At 34.9% G+C, this 7,179-nt stretch overlaps 1 protein-coding gene across 1 annotated transcript in view; it reads left to right on the top strand.

The window, feature by feature from the left end:
• Positions 1-592: 592 nt before the first annotated feature.
• LOC107739193 (G-protein coupled receptor 6-like) overlaps positions 593-7,179 on the top strand; it is a 10,843-nt gene continuing 4,256 nt past the window's right edge. Inside the window, exon 1 of the mRNA XM_016551219.1 lies at positions 593-626. The gene's annotated coding sequence lies outside the window, so the exon portion shown is untranslated. The remainder of the gene's footprint in view (positions 627-7,179) is intronic.

Consider the following 7,179-nt stretch of genomic DNA (forward strand, 5'->3'; position numbering starts at 1 on the left):
GCAGTCTGGCAACCACCCAGAACTAGGTTTGCAAAGGGGTGGACATTTTTTGTTAAATTTCCAGAAACTTCTGGAATTCTTGAAAACTTTCCAGGGTTTTTGGATATTTTTGGGAAGTTTTACTGCAATTACAATTTCTGGAAAATTTCTGTCCATTTGCAACCCTGCCCAGAACACCCTAACAACCAGCTAGAAGACCTTAGCAAACAACCAGCAACCACCATATCACCCAAGGTCTTTTAGGGGGTTGCCAGGAGGTTGCTAAGGTCTTCTAGCTGGTTGCTATGTGGTTTCTAAGGTCTTCTGTGTGGTTGCCAGGTGGTTGCTAACAACCTAGAAGACCATATCGACACCCTGGCATTGTGGCAGTGACTTCTGCACAGGCAAGTGCTGCTTACATTTTCTTTAAAAATGTTAAAAATATAGTGTCATTTTATCATTTGTTGATTTGATTAATTGTTTTGTGAATTATATATTTGTAAATTATATTTTATTACTGAATTATACATATATATGCTCATCTGCCTCTCTCTCTCTCTGTGCAGCGTCTCGTTTCTCGCTCCGTGTGCCGCGTGAGTCTGGATCCAGTGCACAGGCGTCTGCAGAAATCAGTCACGTGGCAGCAGGTGGAAACTTATGAACACACACACTCATGCATACTCACTCGCTCAGAAAAGTGCTGCTGATTACAGGCCTTATTAAAGTTCCATTAGTCTCCAGACAATAATCAAGTGAGATGTGGACAAAAATAATAAACAATGTGTCACTCGCTGAGGTTATTATAACATCTTAAGACTGAAAAGTTGTATATACTTCAGGATTTAAGGTAAGACATTTTTCATGCACAGCTCAAATGTATTCTATTTCACTTCCATAACATGTCTTCTTTCAGACTAGTGGAAAAAAACATCCAAAATACACATTTAAGGGTTTGTTTTATTGCACTTTATTTATTTGCATCTATAAATTTCAACTCTAGTGCACATCTTTAAAAGTTGTTTTTCTCCACTTCAGCAGCACTTACATACACCAAAATGTACATTTTTATTCCTCTCTGTATTCTTAAAGTTTTTACTGAGGGGTTTGTTCATATATCATTCACTTGATACTTTATTAATACATTTTGTACCTAAAATGTTATTCCTTCCTTTTGTGATTTAGGAGTGATGAAAAGAGAAATCCAAAATCCGTTCTGTAAAAACCTTCAACTCTAATATGGCAATGAAATCCAGTGAGAATTTTGGACCTCACTTTATTCCATGTTTGGGAAAATGTATGCAAATGAGTGCATCTTTAATACCTCATTTGCACATTTAAACAACATTTTCGAAAACTTATAATACAAATCAATAGTCTTGATGTACCTTGATTAATTAGTTGCTAAAGTATGCCGATATCTACGTTATTCTGCTTGTTTTTTCTGCTTTATTCTAAAGTGGTTTATTGTTTTTCATATCACATGTATTCGAAGTATGTGAACAAGTGAATATTTTCAAGGTTCTTCTGTGGCATCAGACTGTAAAACCAATGTAAAATCTCTTTAGTCTTCAGGCTCAGTTGCTCGTGTGTGTATGTTTGATCAGACACTTGATCCAGTTAGAAACCACCTAAAGCACGTTAACTATATGAATTAGTATTATATTGCATGGCTCTCTGGAATACTTTTGTATGTAATGACACTATGATTGTTGACCCAGGCTGTTGATTGATTTATGTCATAAGTATCTGTGTAATAAGCAGGTAAATGTACATGCAGCTTCACATGAGGGTTTATTTTGTGATAATGAGCATTGAAGCTCATGCATTAGAACTGCTGTCATTCACACAGCTCTTCACGCATTACATGACATTTATTTAACTCTTGTTCCTATTGCGTGAGATGTTTTTTCTTTCTCTCATGACTTTTTCTTCTTCATTCGGTCTTTTTCACCCTGCTCTTTCTTTTTCTATGTTTACATTGTTGTAATCATGTTTTCCAGCAGTGAATAAATGCATGTAGCTGCGCTGGTTTCTAGGAGACCAGGAGAAAGGAGATGGAGAGATACTGAGAGAGAGAGATACTGCTGACAGTCATCATGACACACATGATCACAGCATATGTCAATAAGTTATACATAAAGATACAAAAATTATATTAAACAATTTTAATTTTTATATATATATATATACATGCACACATCATACATAATATCTTGTTTATTTTAATATATTTATATTTAATATATATTTAGATATTTTAATTTTATTTTTTATTTACATATACAATATTTTAGAAATAAAATATATTACAAATTAAATGTCATTTTAAAATATATATTTAATTATAAATTATATTACATTCCATTTATATATATATATATATATATAATTTAATATATTGTTTTTTATTAATTTTATTATAATATATTTTATTATTTCAATATATTTTAATATTTATTTAAATATTTTATTTATATTATACATTTTTACATTACATATAAAACAGTAGATATTGTATATACTCTAATGTTTACATATAAAATGTGATATAAAATGAAATATATATTTTATATATAATATAAAATAAGTGAGATATTATGAAATATGCAATATGGCTGTGTGTCAGATTACTGTATGGTGGTTTTTAAGGTTCAAATTAGAGTGAATTCCAGCAGTTAATTACAAAGCAGACTGACGAAATAATGACGTTTAAGAATTCATTTTCAGCCAGGCAGTCATTATAGCAAAGTATACCCAGACATTAATATTAATATATTAGTATTAATCTACAAGTTGCTTTCCTGTCTTGCTCAATTTTACATTCTTCTCCTCCAGCTGTTTGCATCTCTCACAGATTTTCTTGCTTTAGCTGGACTCTCCTGAGCTTCCAGACATCTGTCAGGTGTTTTATCCTCATTATATTATAATTAACTCTGTTCTCTGAGGCCGTTGCATTCACGCATCTGATGCTGACATGATATTGTTGCCAGGGTGTTGCTATGCTGTTGCTAGGTTGATTGTTATTCTACAGAAACACCTCTCTTATGTTCTTCAGCTCATGCAACTCTAGTTTCAGTCTTAAAGTTGGGCACATTAGAAACTTTCAGATGTCTTTCTGATTAGACTCTGCGGTTATGAGCGTCATGTGTGTCATCTGTCTGTCTGTGACTCTTCGAGTAAATGGAGCTTCAGAAAGGCCTCGCGGGTGCAGTGATCGCTCAGATGCTCGCTGTGAATATTTGACTGCTCTGTGATGATGTGAACAGAACATTCACCCCATGAGCTCCATTACAGACCATTTCTGCTCTAAATCACCTGTAGAACATGTTCTCTATCCGTGCATCTAAATCCTGTACAGAAATGATTGTGGCTGGACTATGGTACAGTGATGGCATCAGATTCTTCTTTAACATATTCCAAATGTACATGTACCATCAAAATGAAGGATTCCTATACCATGGTACTCTGATGGTATCAAATAAAAACATAGGCCTACAATGAGCTGCAGTGACATTTTAGATGGTTGCCATCTACCTTATTTTGAAACGTGAACGTAAGCTATAAATAATTTGAATCTTTACACTACAAACTAGTCTGTAAAACTGCATCTCTATATTCATCCTACGTGTCCTCTTAAGGTGTCAATTTATTACTTTTATTACTTTTTTTTCTTAACCTGGCAATACATCCCTTAAGAAAATTAACTATGGTTTAACAAAAAAATTAACTAAATTATTTGCGAACCCGCTCCGAAGTTCTGATCTAAATCAAATGATTCGCGATACGCGATTTAAAGTCCCGATCTAAATCAAATATTTGAAGTCCCGATCTAAATCAAATGATTCGCGATATGCGATTTGAAGTCCCGATCTAAATCAAATATTTGAAGTCCTGATCTAAATCAAATGATTTGCGATACGCGATTTGAAGTCCCGATCTAAATCAAATGATTCGCGATACGCGATTTGAAGTCCCGATCTAAATCAAATGATTCGCGATACGCGATTTGAAGTCCCGATCTAAATCAAGTATTTGAAGTCCTGATCTAAATCAAATGATTCGCGATACGTGATTTAAAGTCCCGATCTAAATCAAATATTTGAAGTCCCAATCTGAATAATGATTCGCGATATGCGATTTAAAGTCCCGATCTAAATCAAATATTTGAAGTCCCGATCTAAATCAAATGATTCGCGATACGCGATTTGAAGTCCCGATCTAAATCAAATGATTCGCGATACACAATTTGAAGTCCCGATCTGAATAATGATTCGGGAAATATAAGGAGTCGCAGCACGGATTGCAAATAATTCATTTCGCTAAATGATTTGCGAACCCGCTCCGAAGTTCTGATCTAAATCAAATGATTCACGATATGCAAACTTCCGATCAAATGATTTGCAAACCCGCTCTGAAGTCCCGATCTAAATCAAATGATTTGCGATAAGCGATCCGATTGGAGCACTTCAAAGTGAATCATTTTGCGACGCAATTGTTTAACTGATTCAGAGTTTCACCCATCGCTATAAGTGCTTTTTATAATCATTACAAGTGTTGTCGAAATTCAAGAAAGAATGGCTCTTTTGATCTGGGCTGCGTTTCTGAAGCCTACTTAATGCTACGTTGTTCTTAAGTTGTACCTTAACCCAGTGGCGAGGCTACATAAGAGCCAGGGTGGCACTGGCCCACTCAGATTGTCGGCTGGTCCACTAAATATATTTATGTCGTCTGCGATATCATAATTGTTGTTTTAACGATGTGCGATTTGACGTCATCGAGTAGGCCTTTATCGCAAAAACCTAACAAAACACATCTACCGAGTGCATGCATACATTACGTGATGAAGTCTAGTAGGTCAGACTAATGCGCGAACGCGTTCTTTCACTGCATGATTCAGTCTATTAAAGTGCATTAAGAATGATAACCAAATTCAAGATATGGGGGCAGAAAATTTATATATTTATATCATTTTATATAGTTAATCAATATCCCACGAAGAGTGCCGTTTTTTTCCTCCAAAATCAGCATGATTACAGATGTGATATTGATTTTTACAACAGTTCAATAAACAATAAATTAATTAAGAGACTTCCGTTTTAGACAGCATATTGCCTGTTTTTGCTCAATTTCGACAACAAAAATAATTCCAAATTCCAAACACAGCCACAGCACTCACACACACAGCACATTTTCGCGTCTCTGAGCAACATGACGTTGTTTCGTTCCTGAATGAATCAACCGTTTACATGATTCAGTTCAGTCGCAATGACTCACTTATTAACAGTGACTTGCTGCCACCTACTGGCAGTTTTGATTTCACATTTAAAGTATCTTTTCTTTTTTTAAATAATTTCAAACATCAGTTTTCAACGTTGTGTTTTTAAAATATCAAAACATTATTTATGCATTTTTAACTGCAGGTTAAAGTATTCCATGTCCCTCAGAGCTGCATTTAAACAGTGGGTAAATACATTTAAATGCCACTTCAGTTTTCAATTCATCTTCTGTGTTTCCTCTGCATTGCAAAGATGAATTTTAGATGAAACAGCCCAAATGTCTTCTTATTCTCATTTACTGATTAAATGTAAAAATTTGACTCAAAAGGTGATGCACACTTTTCTAGAAAAAAAAAATGCCCATAAAATGTAAAAAATCAATTTAAACTTACTGGAAAAGAGTAATTTCTATCACTGCTGTGAACTGATCACCACACAGAATGAAGAATATCAAAAACTTTAGAAGTCAGCTGTCCACGGTAGTCCTTAAGATACCAGCACAATAACACACTCAGCACAATATTGTGTAATTATCGTTATTGATAAAATACCAGAAAATATTGAGATATCATTTTTGTCAATATTGCACACCCCTAGTAAAGAATAAGTAATAAGACCCCAGTGGATCAGTGTCGATCTTCCAGTTGTGCGCTTCTATTCTATGGCAAATGGTAAATGCAAAGGCTCTCAATCTACAATGTTTGGTGAAGCTACAAACCAAAACGCAGCCCAAAAGTCGTATGTATAGCCTATACTGTTCACATATATTTGGTATTGTTTGATGTCCTGAAACAATTATGCTAGTTGAGACCTTTTCAACAATATATGACCAGTATGTCTGTTATATAACATCACATTTTCAATGTAAAGTCATATTTTTATTTTCAGTTTAGGCATATATTTTCAGCTCATATTTTTGACCTTTTTCTTTTTCAGCCAAAAGCCAAAGGCACTGAGGTCCACCCTATTTCACCAGGCTCCACTCACTTGAAAAATTCTGGCCTCGCCAACCTGTACCTTATCGTTAATACGTGCTTTCCTGAAACATTCTTAGTTAAGTATACCTTCTGTAAGTCATACTTTCGTAAGGTTGGTCTGGACCACTCTTAGCTATACCTTATCACTTTTGACAGTTCACAGTTCTTTACATCTCAGTCTATATGAATATTTTTCGTATAGTTGTGCAAAATCAAAGACGGCGCTGTCCTCGGAACCATATAGTGTACTAAAACTTACATTCATTAAAAATATAATTACAAAAAAATACATGAATTAAAAAAAAATGCCGGCACGGCAGCAAATTCAGCAGCTTTTAGAGCTTGTTGGTCCGGTTTTGTCGAGACAAATTCAGCTGCTGGCAGCTCTCCTCTTTCTCTCTTTTTCTCCCTAGTAGCTGTTGATTATATGTTTCTCCTGTTGCGTTTTTATTGAGTCATCCAATAACAGAAATGAGTGATTTACACCAATATGTGATGCGGCTGCTGTGCAACCAACCCTGGGTGCTCAACCCCAAAAACAATTTTAAACAAGAAAAGCAAAGTTGGCACACCACAGCTCCAACAGTAGAAATATGTATTTATGTTCTCACCACAGGTGACGTATCGAGGCTAAAAGCTCTTCATCAGACAAATATTTTCTACTTTTGGAACTGTGGTCTGCCAACTTTGCTTTTCTTGTTTGGAATAATGCTAAATGCAAAAATACTATACGTTATAGTGCCATCATCCAAATTTGCCAACCTTAATTGAATGCAAACAGATTTTGTATAAAATACAGTGGCACCTTTCATTGCACAAATCATTACAGCATGTGTCACGTGCGCTCAGTATGTTGCATTAGATCAAACATTGATATACTATCTCATGCACATCAGTTGCAATCATTCACCTGTTGATCGGTGATGTTATAAGAACGGCTCCGCCGC

The sequence above is a fragment of the Sinocyclocheilus rhinocerous genome, unplaced genomic scaffold (assembly GCF_001515625.1).
Source record: "Sinocyclocheilus rhinocerous isolate Xijiao unplaced genomic scaffold, SAMN03320098_v1.1 scaffold555, whole genome shotgun sequence".
Classification (NCBI taxonomy): Eukaryota; Metazoa; Chordata; class Actinopteri; order Cypriniformes; family Cyprinidae; genus Sinocyclocheilus; species Sinocyclocheilus rhinocerous.